General features: G+C 46.5%; 1 long non-coding RNA gene across 31 annotated transcripts in view; it reads left to right on the forward strand.

The window, feature by feature from the left end:
* Positions 1 to 13,194: 13,194 nt before the first annotated feature.
* LOC103790844 (trinucleotide repeat containing adaptor 6B) overlaps positions 13,195 to 20,669 on the forward strand; it is a 275,430-nt gene continuing 267,955 nt past the window's right edge. For 24 of the 31 annotated variants that reach the window (XR_013521069.1, XR_013521074.1, XR_013521076.1 and 21 more), the window contains exon 1: positions 13,195 to 13,432. This is a non-coding gene — a long non-coding RNA (trinucleotide repeat containing adaptor 6B). Of the gene's footprint in view, positions 13,442 to 20,669 lie in introns of all 31 variants that reach the window. The other 7 variants (XR_008474080.2, XR_013521083.1, XR_013521104.1 and 4 more) reach the window with 1 other exon arrangement.

Consider the following 20,669-nt stretch of genomic DNA (forward strand, 5'->3'; position numbering starts at 1 on the left):
GGTGCATGCAGCCACTCGGGAGGCTGAGGCAGGAGAATTGCCCGAACCCAGGAGGTGAAAGTTGCAGTGAGCCGAGATTGTGCCACTGCACTTCAGCATGGGCAACAGGGTGAGACTCCATCTCGAAAGAAAGAAAGAAAGAAAGAAAGAAAGAAAGAAAAAGAAAGAAAGAAAGAAAGAAAGAAAGAAAGAAAGAAAGAAGAAGGAAGGAAGGAAGGAAGGAAGGAAGGAAGGAAAGAAAGAAAGAAAAGAGGGGGGGAGAAAGAAAGAAAGAAAGAGAGAGAGAGAGGAGGGAGGGAAGGAAGGAAGGAAGGAAGGAAGGAAGGAAGGAAGGAAGGAAGGAAGGAAGGAAGAAAAATGGCTAGAAGTTAGGGCATTGCCTGCAGCCATTGAAAAGCAGCTTTAGGAGCAGATGTCCACGTAATAGAAGGAGATGGGCTAGGGCCTGCCACGGAAGCCAGCAAGCGCGTGGGAGCTGGGAGAGGAAAGGAGCAAAAGACAAGGACAGGCAGTGAGTCCACGGTGCTGTGGGCACAAGGAAGGGGAAAAGAGCCCATGGTGTGCAGAGAACCATGCATCACGATTCTTATTTCTGCTTGCAGCTTTGACTCCCTGCCACATCTCTTCCTGGAAGTGTCTTGGAAGTTAGGCGATTTGATGGGGAAAGGTTCATGGCAGTGCTTGCAAGGCCGAATTCGTTTATTCATCCGGTGGATATTTACTGGGCACCAGGCCTGGGGATACATGGTGAGCGAGGAAGGCATGGGTGGAGCTCATGGCTTTGAGGTGGTGTGCCTGCACACCGCTTGCTGTGACCTTGGCGGGGGCACATGGCAGAGAGGACAGGCTTCAGAACAAGCAGGCGAGGGCAAAAATCCTGTCTCTCTGCCACTGAACAGCTAATGGCCCGGGCAAGCAATTTCACATCCCCGAACTTCTGTTTCCTCATGTGTCAAATGGGGATGATCTCAGGACAGCTTTCCAGAGTAACCACATGAAGCACCCTGCCCGTGCAGGGGCTGACGCACATACTGAGGCATCCAAGGAGCCTCCGGGGGTGTCACATTCAGTGGCTTATTTTCCTCTTAGGATCTTCTCTCCTAGATCCTCTCCCTTGCTTCCCTGTGAAATTCACCACTTTCATATTGAATCATTTGCACACAGGGCTGTTTGCTCACCTGAAGGAAGCTATAGAGCTCAGGTTTCTTTGTTTTTTTTGTTTTTGTTTTTTGCTTTTTTAAGACGGTCCACTCTGTCAGCCAGGCTGGAATGCAGTGGCATCATGGCTTCCTGCAGTCTCACACTCCTGGGCTCAATGAGTTCCTTGAGATCTTCCATCCTCAGCCTCCTGAGTAGCTAAGACTACGGGCTTGCACCAACACTCCTGTCCTCTTTTTTTTTTTTTTTGAGACAGAATCTCTCTATCACCAGGCTGGAGTGCAGGGGCACAATCTCGGCTCACTGCAACCTCCACCTCCCAGGTTCAAGCAATTCTCCTGCTTCAGCCTCCCTAGCAGCTGGCATTACAGGTGTGCACCACCATGCCTGGCTATTTTTTGTGTTTTTAGTAGAGATGGGGTTTCACCATGTTAGCCAGGATGGTCTTGATCTCTCAACCTCATGATCCTCCCTCCTCAGCCTCCCAATGTGCTGGGATTACAGGCATGAGCCACTGTGCCCGGCCTCTAGTTTTAAAAAGTTTTTGTAAAGATGGGATCTCACTATGTTGCCCAAGCTAGTCTTGAACTCCTGGCTTCAAGTGATCCTCCTGCCTCAGCCTCCCAAAGTGTTATCATTACAGGCATGCACTGAGCCAAGGCCCATGTTTTGACAGAAAGGGAGAGAAAACCTGCCAGAGATGCCATTTCTGAGCCACCCTGCTTGGCAGGGACCTGTGTTCCCCTCATGCAGGCTCATCCTTAGAAGGCTGTGGCCTTATGTGATTGTGCAAAAGTCTCACAACCTTTCTGGATTGATAGTTTGTGGTGACATAAACAATTTTAGTTTGTTTGAAGACTCTTTTGTATACAAAATACAAATAAAACCTAAACCAAAGAAACAGAGCATGTCCGGAGTAGCCTGCCAATCCTCCAAGCCACTGGGTTTCCCAAGCCAGTCCTGTACTCCTCGTGTAGACTCCACACCCACCCTGCTGTCTTCTGGCCTTCACACTAGTAACTACAGCCCGGTGGGATGGGGCCTGGGGGGCCACAGTCCTGGTCCTGTGCAGGTGGCCCTGGAGAGAACGTGTTGGAGAACTTGGAGAGAAGCCCAAGTGGCTGGCAGCACCATGGTGAAAGGCTGACACCTTGTGGCTGGCTGACACCATGCATCCTTCTTCCCCTGGGTCAGCTAGATGGCCAAGGCAGTAATCTGCAAGCTCCTGTAGCGGACCAAAAAGTGAATACCGTAGGCTTTGCAGGCGTTCAGTGTCTGTGGTAGCTACTGAGGCAGCTTTAGACAGTACAGACACAAGCGGGTGTGGCCATGTCCCAGTGAAACCTTATCAATACTGAAATATGAATCTCATAATTTCCATGATCAAAAAGTAGTAATATTCTTTTAAAATGCAAAAACTGGCCAGGCATGGTGGCTCATGCCTGTGATCCAGCAATTCAGGAGGCCAAGGTGGGCGGATCACCTGAGGTCAGGACTTGGAGACTAGCTTGGCCAATGTGGTGAAACCCCGCCTCTACTAAAAATAGAAAAATTAGCCGGGTGTGATGGCACATGCCTGTAATCCCAGCTCCTCAGGAGGCTGAGGCAGGAGAATTGCCTGAACCTGGGAGGTGGAGGTTGCAGTGAGCTGAGATCACACCATTTCACTCCAGCCTGGGCAACAGAGCGAAACTCCATCTCAAAAAAAATGCAAAAACTTCTCTAAGTTCACAGGCCGTGCCAAAAGAGGCAGTGGGCTGGATTTGGTCCTCAACCCTGGGCTTGCTGACATCCGGCCTGGGACACCTCTCCCTTCTCTATGCCTCCACTCCCAACAAGGACTCTCAGCTCTCATGTTTACTTTGTCATTGTTCTATAAAGAGGAGTTCCCTAGTCTCACTCCTTCAACCAGACTGCTGCCACTAAGGCTTCTTCTGAACAGAACTTCTGGAGCTGTTCTTACCCATTTCATAAATTTCCATAAGAACCCATCATGGAGCCAGGCAGATCCAAGATGGCCGACCACTAACAGCTCAGGATTGTAGCTCCCAGTGAAAGCCCAGAGAACGCGACGACGCCACACTTTTAGACGAATTTTCGTCACTCACCGATCAGCTGATTCCCAGTGGAGGAGCCCCACGGGTCGCCAGCGCGACTCTTGTGGCCGCCACAGCGGTTTTGCCGGCGTCTCGGCGCAGCAGCCCTTCATGCAGAGCCAACGGGACTGCTTCCCCTACTGACTGGAGTTTGGAGCTCCGGGAAGTCAGAGCCGCTTGTTGCGGACTCAAGAGGGAAGCCAGACCAGAGATTCCTGGGCAGAAGAGCACCATCAGTCTTATCGCTGCTATTTAGGCTGCCACAGTGGGTTGCTCGGATCCCAGCACTGGGAATCAATAAGTTGGATGTCGACTCAGAAACCTAATTAGAAAGGCAGTTCATCTACAATGAAGGGAAAAAAACAGCCTAAGAAGGCCGAGTATACTCAAAATCAGAACCCATCAGCAACGGAACAAGCCCTGATGGAAAAGGACTCATCAGCAACCGAACAAGCCCTGATGGAAAAGGACTCATCAGTAACGGAACAAGCCCTGATGGAAAAGGACTGTGTTCCATTATCTGAAGTAGGCTTTAAAAGGTGGATGATAAGAAACTTCTGGGAGTTAAAGGAACTTGTTCTAACCCAATGTAAAGAAACTAAGAACTTGGAAAAAAGGTTCGATGAAATGTTGAAAAGAATAGACAATATAGAGAGGAATACAAATGAACTTAAGGAGTTGAAAAATACAACACGAGAACTTAGTGAAATATGTACCAGCTTAAACAGCCGAATGGATCAAGCAGAAGAAAGGGTATCAGAGGTCGAAGATCAACTTAATGAAACAAAACAAGACAAGAATAGAGAAAAAAGGATAAAAAGGAATGAGCAAACTCTCCAAGCAATATGGGACTATGTGAAAAGACCTAATATATGCTTGATTGGTGTACCTGAATGTGACGGAGAGAATGAATTCAAGCTGGAAAATACTCTCCAGGATATTATCCAGGAAAATTTTCCTAATTTAGCAAAGCAGGACACTATTCAACCCCAGGCAATACAGAGAACACCACAAAGATATTCCTCAAGAAGACCAACCCCAAGGCACATAATCGTTAGATTCACCAAGATCAAAACGAAGGAGAAAATATTAAGGGCAGCCAGAGAGAAAGATCAAGTTACCCATAAAGGTAAGCCTATTAGGCTTACAGCAGATCTCTCAACGGAAACCCTACAAGCTAGAAGAGAGTGGGGGCCAATATTCAATATACTTAATCAACAGAACTTTCAGCCCAGAATTTTATATCCTGCCAATTTAAGCTTTACATTTGAAGGAAAAATAAAATCTTTTAGGAACAAGCAAGTACTCAGAGATTTTATTACCACCAGGCCTGCTTTACAAGAACTTCTAAAAGAAGCATTATACACAGAAAGGAACAACCAGTATGACCCTTTCTAAAAATACACCAAAAAGTAAAGAGCATTAACATAAAGAAGAATTTTTATCAACGAAAGGACAAAATAGCCAGTTAATATCAAATGGCAGCAACCCTAAATTTAAATCGACCAAATCTCCCAATCAAAAGATACAGACAAAATCTAACGGTATATCCAAAGATATACATAGACTCAAAATAAAGGGTTGGGAAAAAAAAAAAAAACATACCAACCAAATGGAGAGCAAAAATAAATAAATAAAAAGCAGGAGTTGCAATTTTCACATTTGACAAAATAGATTTCAAAGCTACAAGGATACAAGGGTAAAAGGATTAATGTAATAATAAGAGATCTTAACACCCAGATACATAAGACCCATAATGAGATTTAGATTCAACGAGACAGAAAACTGATAACGATATCCGGGACTGGAACTAAGATTCAGAACAAATAAACTCAATAGAGCTCTCCATTTTAAACACACAAAATATACATTATCCACAAAATCTAACGATATATCTAAAGATATACAAAGACTCAAAACAAGGGGATGGAAAAAAACTCACCAACCAAATGAAGAGCAAAAATAAATAAATAACAAGCAGGAGTTGCAATTCTCACACTTAATAAAATAGATTTCAAAGCTACAAGGATGCAAGGGTAAAAGGATTAATGCAACAATAAGAGATCTTAACACCCATATACATAAGACACATAATGAGATTTAGATTCAACGAGACAACAAATTGATAACGATATCCAGGACTTGAACTCAGAGCCAGAACAAATAAACACAATAGAGGTCTCCATTTTAAACACATAAAATATGCATTAACCACTTTAAACACTCAAAATATTGATTGGCCATTATTGAAACCCATTTTAGGAATGAAGTAATATTCCTTTTTCCCTCTTTTTCTTTTTTTTCCCTTCTTTTTCTAAAAAAAAAAAAAAAAAAAAAAAAAAGAACCCATCATGTACCCAGCCCTATGCTGAGGTGCCTACAGAGCCCAGAGTTTTCACCAACTTGTTTTTTAAGAGATGGGGTCTCACTCTATTGCCAGGTTGTAGGGCAATGATGCAATCATAACTCACTGCAACCTCAAATTCCTGGGCTGAAGTGATCCTCCCACCTCAGCTTCCCAAGTAGCTGGGACTATAGGCACGCACCACCCTGTCCAGCTAATTTAAGAAAAAAATTAAGGATAGGGTCTTGCTATTTTGTCCAGGCTGGTCTCTGACTCCTGGGCTCAAGCAATCCTCCCACCTCAGCCTCCTAAGTATCTGGGCTTATACGTGTGAGCCACCGCACCTGCTCAGCATCTGTTTCATTCAGTCGTTCGTTCCTTCATTCATTTGTTGAAAAAAATTTATTGAGGAACTACTATGTTCCAGGCACTGTGATAAGACAGACCTGGCCTCTGCCTTCAAGATGTTTAGAACATGGTTAGAAAGATGGACACCGGGAGGTAAGTCTTGTGATGGGAAAGCACAGTGGGTATAGAAGCCCAGAGGAGGCACTTAACCTGAGGGTGAAGATCAGGGAAGGCTTCCTGGAGGAAGAAGTAATCTCTGAGCTGACACCTGAAGAGTGAATGAAGGAGGGGAGAATGAGGCAAGGCATTCCAGGGAAAGGTCCAGAGCCTGGACAGAATCTTAGGAGAATTACGAGAATCACAACCATCAGGAACACAGTGAAGACTCAGACACTCAAAGTTTTGCCCGCAAAGCCTTCTTGTCTAGTGGGTGAGACAGTCTACAGCAAGCTTCCCCAAGGATATGGAGAAAGATGTTTTCCCTCTGGCCTTGTAGGACCTACTCCTCTGAGCCTGGAGTAGGCAAAGGAAGTAGCACTCCCTAGTGCTCATTAGGCGGGGGTAGCGCTGAATTCATCTCAAGGATGCTCAGGAAATCTGCCAGGGGAGGAGAGATGTGGGCCTGCCTTGGCTGCAGAAGCCCCTCAGGGGAGGAGGAGGGGCTTGAACTGAGCTTTGAAGAAGCTGTAGGCTTGGGGACAGGCAGAGGAAGAGGGGTCATCATAGGCAGCAGAAGCCACATGGACTAAATCTTAGCAGGAGAATGTACATGGCCTGGGTCGGGGGCCCCGGGTGGGAACCAGCCTTCCTTGGCCACCTGAACCTGTGAGTCTCACAACAGCCCCAACAGGCAAGTGTTATTTTTCTCAGCTCTACTAATTAAAAACCGACCTAGGGCAACTGCTTAACCTATCTCTGCCTTACTTTCTCCATCTGTTTCTACCTCAGAAGGTTACTATGAGGATTGAATAAGCTCATACATATACAATGCTTGGAGCAGAGGCTGGTACTAGAGCCAGTTTCATGGGCATGCAACCTGTGAACACAGAACCCCATGCCTTCCTTTTGCACTTAGTCCTGCCTGGCATAGTATGTGGTTTTTTCTTTGAGACGGAGTTTCCCTCTGTTGCCTAGGCTGGACGTGGTCTCCACTCACTGTAACCTCTACCTCCCGAGTTGAAGCAATTCTCCTGCCTCAGCCTCCCAAGTAGCTAGGATAGCAGCTGCATGTGGCTAATTTTTGTGTTTTTAGTAGAGACAAGGTTTCACCATGTTGGCCTGCTTGGTCTTGAACCTCTGACCTCAAGTGGTCCACCCACCTCTGCCTACCAAAGTGCTGGGATTACAGGCGTGAACCACTATGTCTGGGCTGGTACGTGGTTTAAAATGTTAGGTTTTATCATTATCTTAGGTGGAGAATAACAAATCTGATTCAATATATTCGTTTTAGAAATGGGGAAACTGAAGCTTAGTTTATGTGACTTGCAAAAAGTCATGCAGCAAACGAGCTGCAGAACGAAGGCTGGAGATGGAGAGACGAAATCTGTAATCTTAGAGGTGAAAGTAGGATAATGACCCAGCTGAGCTCACTAAGTCCGGCGAGCATCGCACGCCCCCAGAAGACAACATAAGGAGAGAAGCACAGACAGACTCCTTTGAAGGAGCTTAGAGAGAGATGGTAGGGAAAAGAGCATGAACAGTTGTAGAGGTAGGAGGAAAGCTGGCTATTTGGGGAAGCAAAAGCTTCTCAGAGTAAAACGTATGGGTGAAGCCATGGAAACAAGGACTGAGAAAGTCTCTTGGATCTTGACCACAAAAAGGTTATAGATGAGCTTAGAGAAATGAATTTCAGTAGACTTAGGGCTAGAAGCCAGGTTCGGAGAGAGAAGAACGAGAGCGCTCCTGGAAGTGGAGATGGCCACAGGTCATTGAAGAAGCTAAGATAATAGAAAAGAAAGAGAAGGAAGGAAGCTATTTGAAGGGAGTGGGAGGAAACCCAGATCTCAACTGGGACGTGGAGGAAGGACCACCAGAGGCGGTAATTTAGCCAGGAAGAGGTGTACTTCTTTCTGTGAGTTTATAGGGGGTAAAGAGGATGGGGTTGAGACACTAAAGGCTACAAGGGCAACTGTTGGTTGAGGGCTGGTTGTCTCCCCAGTTGCATGTGGGATTCTTAAGTTAGACATCGCAGGGGCAATGTAGCAGTGTGGGCAAGAGCTTACTCATTGGAGTCATACTGCCTAGGTTCAATGGTGGCTTAGCCCTTCAGTGCCTCCATTTTCCTACCTAGGAAATGTGGGTAACAATGGTGGTTGTGAAGATTAACAGCTATGATCCTTGTAAAGCCCTCAGTATAGTGTCTGACACACAGCAAGTGTCCACCAACGGGTAGTTATCATTAACAACTACAATCCTGGTTCTCTTGTGAGCCTCCTCCTGTGTGTCTAGCATTGGGCAGCACACAGGAGGGGGTCCAGTGTTTGCTGCTTAAGTAGCTTCTTAGGAAGTGTGGTCATAAAAAATGAGAGGTGATTTAGAAGGTGAGACAGACGCAAGGGGGGTATGGCACAGTAAATGCTCCCAGACATGCAATAAATGCTTATAAGCATGTCCTCTGTAATCAGCACTCTCTAGAGAGTTTCCCTCCCTCATTGCTCTTGATCTTTGGCAATGGCAACACCCACTGCCCAAGCGAGCAGTATCAGCTCTCAGCTGTCCCCTTGTCTTTTGGATCAGATTTCTTTACAGGGATCTTCCCATTGTTATAAGCTTCAAGAATTGGAGAACGCTTAACGAACACTTCCAAATTCTTCATAGCAATAAGAGGCCAGTGCAAAGGGTGGAAGGAGTTCTCCTGTGCCACAGAAATAAGAGCTGGAGCAGATCCAGCTTGCTGTCCCCTTCCCCCTAGCTTGTGGTTTATTGCAGAATTGTTCACAAAAAATTCCCATTGCCTTGGAATTTGTCCAAGCCAAGAGCAGGGATCACAACACAATCTCAAGGGAAAAAAAGGAAGGCCTGTTGCTTGAGATGGCTCAGAGCACTTTTGGTAGCCAGCCAAGGCAGCTATCACTCATGAAATGTGCCTTCCCCTCCAGCCAAAAGCCAACTGTATAGAACACCACATATAGAGCGCTAAGAATAGCACAGTGCTCCAAGAACATAGAGCACTCGGCCCGCATACAAGTGTACAGGGCTTAACGAGCCTTTTTACTCTGAAAGTTGGAACAAACAAACAGGAAAATATTTTCCCCAAGTAGCATGCAGAGAGGAAATGAGAGAGAGCATAGCAAACACCCTGGCATAGCATTCTCTGACCTGGGCTGCCTTTTCAGGGTATGAGTTGATTCCACAGGCTCCAAACCATGCCTGTAAGCCCTCCGGTGCAGATGCCCTCACCCCATTCATTGGCTCAATGTTCACACCAGGCTGAGCAAGTCTCAAAAGTCCTGTCATTGGCTGTGACAGGAATTGAAATCCACCTTCTCTGCAATAAATATTTGATTGACATATTGGCTTCCTTCCTGTAAGTATAGAAAGCGAGGAGAGGTTCCATCCAAAGCTGCAGCTCTGGGTGATGAGAGCTCTCGGAGCCCAGAAAAGACCTTAAACCACATCCCACTGTTTGTTGGAAAAAACGCATTTGTGGGTCTACTCTATAAAAGTCTGGGAAGGTAGTCTCCTTAACGGTGTCTGGATATAATAGGCTATGGGAAGCTTTTACTTTATAACTTTCTGTATTTCCTGAAATATAGAATATTATATTGAGTTAATGTTATATTTACTCAATGTTACTTTTTTGGGGGACAGGGTCTTGCTTTGTTGCCAAGCTAGAGTGCAATGGTATGGTCATAGCTCACTGCTGCCTTGAACTACCAGGCTCAAGCAGTCCTCCCACCTCAGCCTCCCAAGTAGCTGGACTATATGGGTCTCCAACTATTGTTTTTATCTCTTCTTTTCTTTTCGGAGACTGAGTCTTACTCTGCTACCCAGGCTGGAGTGCAGGGGCACCATATCGGCTCTCTGTAACCTTCATCTCCTGGGTTCAGGCACTTCTCCTGCCTCAGCCTCCCAAGTAGCTGAGATTACAGGCACCCACCACCATGCCTGGCTAATTTTTTAAAAATATTTTTAGTAGAGAAAGGGTTTTACCATGTTGGCCAGGCTGGTCTTGAACTCTTGACCTCAGGTGATCCGCCCGCCTTGGCCTCCAAAAGTGCTGGGATTACAGGTGTGAGCCACTGTGCGTGGCCCCTTTTTCTTTCTTTCTTTTTGTAGAGATGGACTCTGCCTGTATTGCCCAAGCTGGTCTCAAACTACTGGCCTCAAGCAATCCTCCCGCCTTGGCCTCTCAAAGTGCTAGGATTACAAGCGTGAACCAATGTGCCTGGCCTCAATGTTACTTTTATGATCAGAAAAACAGCCATCTTAATTTGGAAATTATTTCCCTATTCTCAAGTGGGCAAACACGAGATGGTTTCAGTCATTTGCTTTGTCTAGGGGAGGGAAAGCACAGTGAGGTGGAGTGGACATACAGCTGAGGCCTTTAAGGACAAAGATTCTAAGAACAGGCTTTGGCCACCTCCCTGCCACCAGATAACAAATGTTGTAGGTCATGGCATATCACCAGTCTAGCTAACCATAACTCATCCTTTAGTTCTGCTTGTAGATGTCACGTCTTCCAAGAAGCCATTTCTGTCCCTCCCATGTGCTACCGGCGCACATTCTCACAGCATGCACCATGGTTATCTGCTGGACAACCCCACTAGATTGAGGTCCCTGAAGGAAGAGACAGTGTATCACTCATGCGTGTAGCCTTTGTAACTTAGTAAGGTGCCTGACATGCTCGCTAAACATTTACTAAATAATTCTTTATTTGAGGGCCTTTTACGATCAGAACAATGTGAAGGACACAAAGATGAAAAAGAAACCATCTGCTTCAAGGAACTTACAACTGGGATGTATCCAACAATTATCTAGAAAACCAAGCACCAACTTAAGGGCTAGAAAAGGGGTCTAAGCAACCAACTTTGAAGGTTAAGAAGGTTTTGGATTCTGAATGTTTCTCATTGTGAACATGAGTTCGGAATCCCCATCGTAGAAGGCTAATATGGGATATGTGCACAGAATTGTAAGGATTCACGTTGTTACAACCTGTATTAGAATCTTATGCACGATCTTTCTTCTGTCCTTCTTGCGGTTGCCCTAAGAATACGTACCACTTACTCTTAATTGACGTTTGTGAAATGCCTTGGCTTCATTTGCTGAAAGGCTCTAAGTGTTGAGGACTGTTACTGTGTTACAGTGGTTGTTTTATTATTAAAGCAGTGCCAAGGAGGTTACACAACAGCTTGGATCAGGAAGTGAAACAGGGCGGTGATCCCACTGAAGCTACAGGGGATGAGGATTTGGGACGGTAAAATGTTAATTACCCGAGATGGAATGTGGGCTAAAGTCCAGCGTTGTGCTCCTGAGATCATTGTGGTCCCAAAGGCTCAAGGCTAGCACTCTGGCAGTGGGTCCTAAGCTTCCTGCCCTCCTCTGGCTGTAATGTTGGATTCACTTCGATGAAAGCTGCTACAGAAAAAGAACCCAGTGGCCACCAGCCAAGAGCACACGTCTTGCTCGGCATCAATTATCCTGGAAGACTGCCAGGAGTTGAAGGGCTGTTCTCTTTGCAAGCAATAAATGATTCATTTCTAAGATGATTTATTCTGTATCTCTCTTTAGACTTGATTTCTCCTAGTTTTCCAACTCTTGAGGACTGTCTGCAAAGAATGAGTTGGATATGGTTGGTCAGGGGTTGCGAGTTGGGGAGTAGGATTCACATAAAAAGATGGCAGAAATGGCCATCTTAACTTAAAGGGGAGAAGAATGGGTCCTGGGGAAGAGGATGTGGTGGAGGCAATGACAACCTCTCCATAGTTCCCAAAAAGTCACTTCCAGAAACGGAGACGTTGAGTTCCCAATGAAACTTTTTTTTTTTTTTTGAGACGGAGTTTCGCTCTTGTTACCCAGGCTGGAGTGCAATGGCGCGATCTCGGCTCACCGCAACCTCCGCCTCCTGGGTTCAGGCAATTCTCCTTCCTCAGCCTCCTGAGTAGCTGGGATTACAGGAACGCGCCACAATGCCCAGCTAATTTTTTCTATTTTTAGTAGATACCGGGTTTCACCATGTTGACCAGGATGGTCTCGATCTCTTGACCTCGTGATCCACCCGCCTCGGCCTCCCAAAGTGCTGGGATTACAGGCTTGAGCCACCGCGCCCGGCCCCAAATGAAACTTTTTTAAGATGTTGAGTTGGCCGACAAGTGCATTGTCTAGGAGTATGGGGAAGCACTAAAGCATGATAAAAAGTGAAGTCTCTGGAGTTTGACCCAGGACCAGATGCAAAGCCCACCAACTACTTTGTGTCTGGATGACCTTGGGCAAGTTTTTTAAGTTCTTGCCAGCCTTAATTTACCATCTGTAAAAACTGAATACTGCATTACTCACAGGTTTAACCAGATAATGTCTGTGAAGAACGCAGCCCAGTACTTGGCACAAAATAGGCATACAATAAATGGGAGTCACTATTATCGTCAACTACTGTCCAAATAACCAGAATTAACCCCAAATCTCCAGTAAACAACCGTAGCACAGCGAATCCGGATCTGACGCACCTATTTGCCCAATAAGGGGCCGGGAAATAATACAGTGGAGTCAAACCAATGGTATTAGCCTTTGTTGCTGGACGGGCTTTCTTGCTGTTCCACCAATAGCTTGAAGATATGACTTTGGAGTGGCACCCTGACAGCCCAATGACGCACAACCAGCCCACACTCGGCACTTCGGAGGGGATAAATTAAGGAGCCGGCACGTATAGATTCCGTTATAGGGCAGTACTGGATGGAGAGAGCAGCTTAGGGAAACAGCGCCGAGGCGAGGCACTAATGAGCTAAAAAGAAAAAGAAAAAAGACGATGGTTGCGCCAAGCGAGCTCGGCCGCCATCATGCTCTAGTTTCCCCTGAGTCTCTCCGGGTCCTCGACCGAGGAAGCGGCCTCTGGGATGCTGAGGGGGTGTGTCCCCGCATGATTGGCGCAGGCAGCTCAGCCAATCCTAACTCGTTAAACGGGAAGCACTTAACCAATGAGGGGCGAAAGCAGCAACGAGGAATTGGAGGGGCGGACCAACAGTTTGACGGGCACAAAAGTCAGCCAGTGAGCGCCGGAAGCATCCTCCTTGCGGCCAATGGAGTGGGGCTCTGGGCGGGCCCCCGAGTGTTTGTGTTGTGGTTTCGGGGGAGGGATGCGGAGGGGAAAGTTTGTTTATTTTGTTTTTAGTTTCTGGGGTCCCCGTGCTTCTGCGAGGCGAAACGGGAGGGAGTGACCCCCGCGCCCCTCAGTTTCCCTAGGACGTCGCCTCCATAGCCTGAGGAGAAGCGGGGACTGCGCGCCTCGCCTCGCAGCTGAACGCCGCACACTCGGAGCCGGCACGGCTCGGCGGTGAGTGAGGTGCGGCGGCCGCGCCGTCCTTCCCCTCCCCCGCGCCCCGCGGGGTCAGAGTGGGGTGGCCGGGGGTCGGCGAGGGCGCCCGCGGGGGCGCGCAGCGCGGCCCGGGGCGGCGCGCGGAGGCGCGGCGTGTGCGTGTCCTCGGGAGGGAGCGCGCGCGGGGCGGGGAGCGGGCCGGGGAGGGGGCGTGAGCGCGCGCGCGGGGCCGGTGCGGCTGGCGACGCTGAGCGCGCGTTCCGTGGCAGCGGGCGCAGTGGAGATTTGAGTCGAGGGGAGGGGAGGGACTTGGGGCAATGTCCGGCGCGCGGGCCGGGGCGCCCCGGATGACCGGGCAGGCATGGGCGGGCGCGCGCGCGGCTCCGGGCGTCACGCGCCGGCAGGTGTGAGCTGGGGGAGGGCTTCCGGGTGGGGTGGCCCGGCCGAGTCGAGTTCGCTTCCCGTCCCCTAGGGGCCTCAGCGCGGGGACACTCTCCCGGGCCGCGAAGGCGCGTCCGCCCCTGCCTGGCGGTAGCAGAGGGAGGCATCAGGCCTCAGAGCCTCGGGTCCCTGCGCGGCGTCCCGGCCTGTGTGCAGGACCTGCATGACGGGGTGAATGCATTCCACACCCCTCTCCAGGGCCCTGCGTGTGTGGCCACTTGGGGAGGCGGCTCAGACTCTGGACAAGGGAACGAGGGGCACGGGGAGTGTTTTACACTGAAGGGTCCGGTGCCCTTCAGTGCCAGGCTCCCAGGTTTATTTGGCTGTAGAGGCTAAATACCCGATCCAGCGAGACACGCTGTAGGGTTGAAGACGCCTGGTAACGGTCACCTCTTGTCAAGCGCCTTAAGAACCAGCTTATCCTGAATTCTTGGAATTCAGGTTACCAGCCTGGACTTTAAGGTGGTGCTTTCTCATGGTGTCTTTTGGCTGTTTAATTACTTTTTAGTATCAGTGCTAGAGCTAGAAGGAGAGGAAGGTGAATTTCAAGTTGGTCATTTGTATTATAATTTAAGCAAAATTATGCAAAATTGGCCAAAGATATTTCTTCAACAAGCCGAGAGTCAGTGAATAAAATATCATTAGTGGGCCCCGCCCCAAAAGTTAACTATATATAGATATGTAGAAGTCCTCCATATTAGCATTTTGTGAAAGTTTACTAATAGAGGTTACTTCTCTCTTCACTGTGGGAGATTTCAGCAGTGTAAGATTTCTCTTAATTTGGAGAATCACCAGTGATCTTGGCTTTGAAACTACAGATGTGTTTTGGGTAGTGTTGTGTAAATGCCTCTTATAGAGCGGAATTTGTAGCATGTTGTCTCTACCGCGTGCAGCATTGCTGTAGGCAGGTAGTGTGAGGGCTAGTCACCAATATCCAGGACACGAATCAGACTGGCGTTTCCTACGTGGAACGTGGTGATGATGATGATAATACTTTTATATCTTCTCAGTTCTTGACCATTTTTAAGTGCTTGTCCCAAACACCATTATCTGAGCAGAGTGGTTTCTGATAGGAATTCCGAAGCTGCTTTTCTGTGGTAACATATAAATGTCATGCCCTTGAAAAATAATTTCCCTCATTCAAGTGGAAGTACTTAAAAATGTTTTAAAGTCAGAGCAATACCACTTGTTGAAATGGCAGTAATGATATTAGCTAACATTTATTGCATGCTTACTGTATGCCAGCCTTTTTACATTTTTTCCCTAATTCTTACACCAAGCCTGTGGGGTAGGTATCATTACTATTCTATGAATGAGAAAAGGGGTCTCCAGGAGGCACATAGCTACGCAGTTCAAAGACATAGGTTTAGTCTCATGTCTGTCCGGTTTCAGAGCCTGCACATGCTTCATTTTGCCTCCCTGAATTATCAAAGGAAGAAAGGGTACTGAAAAGTAGAGCGGGATAGAAAAGGAGAATACCACTAATGAATAGGTTGTCCATACCTAACTTAAGAATTTAAATTAGACCAGGCGTGAGTCACCTGTAATCCTCGCACTTTGGGAGGCTGAGGTAGGTTGATCACTTGAGGTCAGGAGTTCAAGACCAGCCTGGCCAACAAAGTTGAAACCCTGACTCTACTGAAAATACAAAAAATTAGCAGATGTGGTGGCAGGCACTTGTAATCCCAGCTATTCAGGAGGCCAAGGCAGGAGAATCGCTTGAACCCGGGAGGCAGAGGTTGCAGTGAGCAGAGATCGTGCACTCCAGCTTGGGCAACAAGAGCAAAACTCAAGAAAAAAAAAAGTTCAAGATGAGATTTGGGTAAAAGAAATGGAAAAAATAAATTAAGCGCATTCTTGGCTTTTAGAAATTAATAACATTTTTGCAGAAGTACGAAAAAATAAATTAAGCTCATTCTTGGCTTTTAGAAATTAATAACATTTTTGCAGAAGTACATCTTATTTCTTGCCCGCTTAACTTTTATAACGGTTGTAAAAATACATTTTAGTCCAGATTTCAAGGCTTTTAGAGCCCTCTCTGCAGATCTCTGCTCCAGTACCCTGCTATTGTGATAACATAGGTGCTCTTCCAAGGACTGTTATTTATTTTTCTATCTAGCACAGTGCTTGGCACATAGTGAGAACACAAAAAATGTTAGTTGACTAAGGAGCAGAATTTAAAATGTAGTCTTCGGACTCGTTTTAGTAGTTGAATTATGTAGTTTTAGTTTTACAGGACAATAAGAAAACGACTAGTTCATGTGCAAAATGCACGTCTTGAAAGAATAAATGGAGCAACCCTTGGGGAAAACTCTGCCAGTTTGCTAGATCTCTCTATTCTACTATGATGTTTGAGCTACTAAGCCATTCTGTTCTTCCTCTCACTTCCAGAGTTCTGAAAGAGCAGGCTGCTTCCCTTCCTTCATGTCTTCACTATTCAGTCATTCTGTAAACTTTTGCAGCCAGATTGTTCCAGAGTTGCCAGTTACCTCGTGGGTAAATTTTCACACTGTCTCTTCAGGTTTCATCCTTTTCTGTCTCCCTGCAGCAATCAGTACTTTTGACAACCCCTACCTCTTAAAAAATTTTTATTTTTAAAATAACATACGGTAACATTGACTTTTTGTGTGAATTTACAGCTCTGAATGTTCACACATGAACATACCACAGTCAGGATCAGAACAGTTCCATCACTCCAAAAAAACTCCCTTGTCCCATCTCTTTGGATCATGGCTTGCTTTCTTTTCTTTTCTTTCACCCAGACTGGAGTAAAGTGGCACAATCTTGGCTCACCGCAACCTCCCCTGCCCCCGAGTTCAAGTGATTCTCCTGCGTCAGCCTCCCGAGTACTGGGATTATAATGCGCACCACCATGCCCAGCTAATTTTTGTATTTTTAGTAGAGGCAGGGTTTCACCATGTTGGCCAGGCTGGTCTTGAACTCCTGACCTTAGATAGTTCTGCCTCGGACTCCCACAGTGCCCAGTTAACTTTCTTAACGCTGCCTTTTCTTAAGTTTTTCTAACATCATACTGTTCTTTTTACCTTCTGGGGTGTCGTTCCTTTCCTGACTCTATCCCAGAGATAAGCACTAAGGATCAATTACTAAGGGCTCCTTTTATTTATTTTTCTCTTTTTCTAATCCTCCTAAGTGTTATTTACCTATGAGTCTTAACTGTCACTTCTATATATGCTAGCCTACCTATCCTTGCCTTACCTCTCTTCCATACTCCAAAACAAAATCCATATTTACCTGCTGGCATTCTTTTTATTTTGTTTTTGAGATGGAGTCTTGCTCTTTTGCCCAGGCTGGAATGCAGTGATGCAATCTTGACTCACTACAGTGTTCCGTGTTCAAGCAATTCTCCTGCCTCAGCCTCCCAAGTAGCTGGGATTACAGGTGCACACCACCACATCTGGCTAATTTTTGTATGATTAGTAGAGATAGGGTTTCACCATGTTGGCCAGGCTGGTCTCAAACTCCTGACCTCAAGCAATCTGCCTGCCTCAACCTTTCAAAGTGCTGGGATTATAGGTGTGAGCCACCACACCTGGCCGGCATTCTTTGCTACTTCTTTGTACTCAGTATGTTGAAAGTCAAGTAAAGCCTCCCATTAGTTAGTATTAGTTTCTGTTAGTTATTGTTAGTTTCTATTAGTTATTATTAGTATATTTCAGTGGTTCCATCATCCTCTCAAGTTTGCAACCCTGGAGCATTTGGAGGGCCATATAATAAACTGTTATTTCAGACCTGGAATCCTGTTACTCAGTTACGATACTGACTGCTGCCCCTTTTCTGCCAAGCCAGCCGGGATTCAGCAAGCTGAAAGCATAGGTATTTGGAGCACTTAGAACCCCTTTAGGATTGCACCACTTCCTTGTGGGCAGAACCCTTCCATGACTTCCCATTGCATGCAGGCCAGTTTGGGATTTTACTTTATATCGTCTGAGGCTCTGTGTGTTCTGGCCTTTCCAGCCTTCTCTCACTTCTCTTACACCCCACCCTCCTCTCTGACCATCTTAACTGCAAGGTCCTTCTTTCAGTTCCTCAAATTACCCAAGCCTTTTCCTGCCTTGAGGTTTTTGTCTACACCTGCACCACTCTCTTGGCTTGGGCTCTCCTTCCTCTGCTCCCCACTAGCCTTCACTCACCTAACTTCAGGTTCGTTCAGATTAAATTGTCACCTCAGAAAGGCCCCCCCTCGTCCCACTACCCCCATCCATCCTCAGTTAAGTCTGGTAGAGCTCCTGTTGTTTTTTTGTTTGTTTGTTTGTTGAGACGGAGTTTCACTCTTGTTACCCAGGCTGGAGTGCAATGGCATGATCTCAGCTCACCGCAACCTCCGCCTCCTGGGTTCAGGCAGTTCTTCTGCCCCAGCCTCCTGAGTAGCTGGGATTACAGGCATGCACTACCACACCCGGCTAATTTTTTTGTATTTTTAGTAGAGATGGGGTTTCACCATGTTGACCAGGATGGTCTCGATCTCTTGACCTCGTGATCCACCCGCCTCGGCCTCCCAACGTGCTGGGATTACAGGCGTGAGCTACCACGCCCAGCCTGTTTGTTTCTTTTGAGACAGAGTCTCACTCTGTCACCCTGGCTGGAGTGGAGTGGCGCAGTCTTGGCTCACTGCAACCTCCACCTCCCAGGTTCAAGCAGTTCTTCTGCCTCAGCCTCCCGAGTAGCTGGGACTACAGACGTGTGCCACCATGCCTGACTAATTTTTGTACTTTTTAGTAGAAAGGGGTTTCACCATGTTGAACAGGCTGGTCTTCGAACTCCTGACCTTGTGATCCACCCGCCTCAGCCTCCCAAAGTGCTGGGATTATAAGGGTGAGCCACGGCGCCCACACTTCCTGTTCTTTTTTCATGGTTTTCACCACAATTCATGATTCAAGACCATGTCTGTTTTGTTCGCTGTATCTCCAGAGCCTGGCCAAGTGTCAGGCGTACAGCAGACTTCCAGTAAATATTTGTAGGCTGTGTTGTAAGTCTGGGCTTTTGCTTTTGTTTTTATTTATTCCTGTAGTTTCTGGTAGCCTTGCCTGCCTCCTTCCAGTACCCTCTGGGACTTGATCCCACTGTTGAAGGAACGGCCACGGTGAGATAGCTTCCAAAATTGCTGAAGAAGACACCAGTCCTGTTCTGAATTGTACCTCTGCCTGGAAGCCCTTATCACTAAGCCAGACTAGATCTAAACTAAACTGTACTGAGCTCACTAAGTCCCACTAGCATTGCACCTTGGTTGTCCAGGCTGGGGTCAGCACTTGCAGCTGTTACTCTTCCCTTATTTCAGCCTGCTCTTGATTTCTTCCTCCTCCCTCCACCCAGCATGGGGCTTCTAAAGACCTTGTATACTTTCCAGCTGAGCCTGCTTACCCTTTGACATTTTGCAGCCTGTTGACATTGACAACTGCCTCTAGTGTCTCACCCCTGCAGATTGCCCCCACACTGATCTCCCTGAAACAGCGCTTTGTTTATGTTTCCTGCTCCCTCCCAAATCTACCACAGGCACTGAAGTTTGAAAACCTTCAGTGGTGTTTCATTGCCTAGTGGGTTTAAATGCTTTAGCTTGTTATTTAAAATTCTTTGGACTAACACCGTCCAATAGAAATAGAATGTAAGCCACAAATATGAGCCACATATGTAATTTTAGATTTTCTAGTAGCCACATTAAGAAAAATAAAAGGGAAGGGGTGAAATTGAAATTGATTTTTAATAGCATTTTATTCAGTATATCCAAAATATTATTTAAGTAGGCAATTCGTAAAAAATTACATATCAATGAGATACTTTACGTTCTTTTTTCTAGTTAAGTCTTTGAAATCTGGAGTGTATTTTTTTCTCGTATACATCTCAGTTCAGACTAACCACATGTTAAGTGCTCAGTAGCCACATGTGGCTCGTGGCTACCATGTTGGACAGCACAGCTCTAAACCATGCTCTCCACATAGGTGAAGGGCCATACCTATGCAATTCCAGCCACTGGCCTTTTAGTTACTATTTCCCTCACCTAGAACCAGCTTCCTTATCCAAGTGTACTAACCTTCCTTGCCAAGAAACTCAGGGGAACTTTAAGATCAAAATTTTAGTTCTCATCGTATTCTCTGAAAATGTCTAACAATTTTTTTGGTATCATTGCTTTTGCATATGGTGATTACTTACAATATTTACCAATTTGCATTATAATCAAAGGTGTTATTACAGTATTTAACAACAGATAAAGTATGGACCAATAAGAATGGGTGTCTGATGAATTAGAATGATGCCAGCTGTACCCAACCTCAGTGTTCTCATGTGTGTGTACCTGCTTAATAGCAACTCTGTATATTGTTTTGTTTTGTTTTTGGGCCAGGGTCTCATCACTCTGTCACCCAGGCTGGAGTGCAGTGGCATATACATGGCTCATTGCAGCCTCAATCTCCTCGGCTTAAGCAGTTCTCCCACCTCAGCCTCCTGAACAGCTGGGACTACAGACATGCATCACCAACCTGGCTCGTTTTATAGAGAAGAGGTCTCAGCCCAGGCTGGTCTCGATCTCCCTGGCTCAAGTGATCTACCTGTCCTAGTCTCCCGAAGTGCTGGGATTACAGGCGTGAGCCACCGCACCCAGCCTGTGTGTTACTGGCTTCCCTGTAAGACTGAGTTTCTTGAAGGCAGGCCTTTGTCTTACCCTCTTTGCATCCCTACAACAGTTTCTGACCAGGCCTTTAGTAGGCAGTGTATAAATGTTTTAAATAAATTAACAAATGTAAAAACAAAAAATAAATAAATGAACAAATGTAACCTCTATTCTTTTATTCTTTTTATGTGC

This window comes from Callithrix jacchus, chromosome 1 (genome assembly GCF_049354715.1).
Source record: "Callithrix jacchus isolate 240 chromosome 1, calJac240_pri, whole genome shotgun sequence".
In the NCBI taxonomy this organism is placed as follows: Eukaryota; Metazoa; Chordata; class Mammalia; order Primates; family Cebidae; genus Callithrix; species Callithrix jacchus.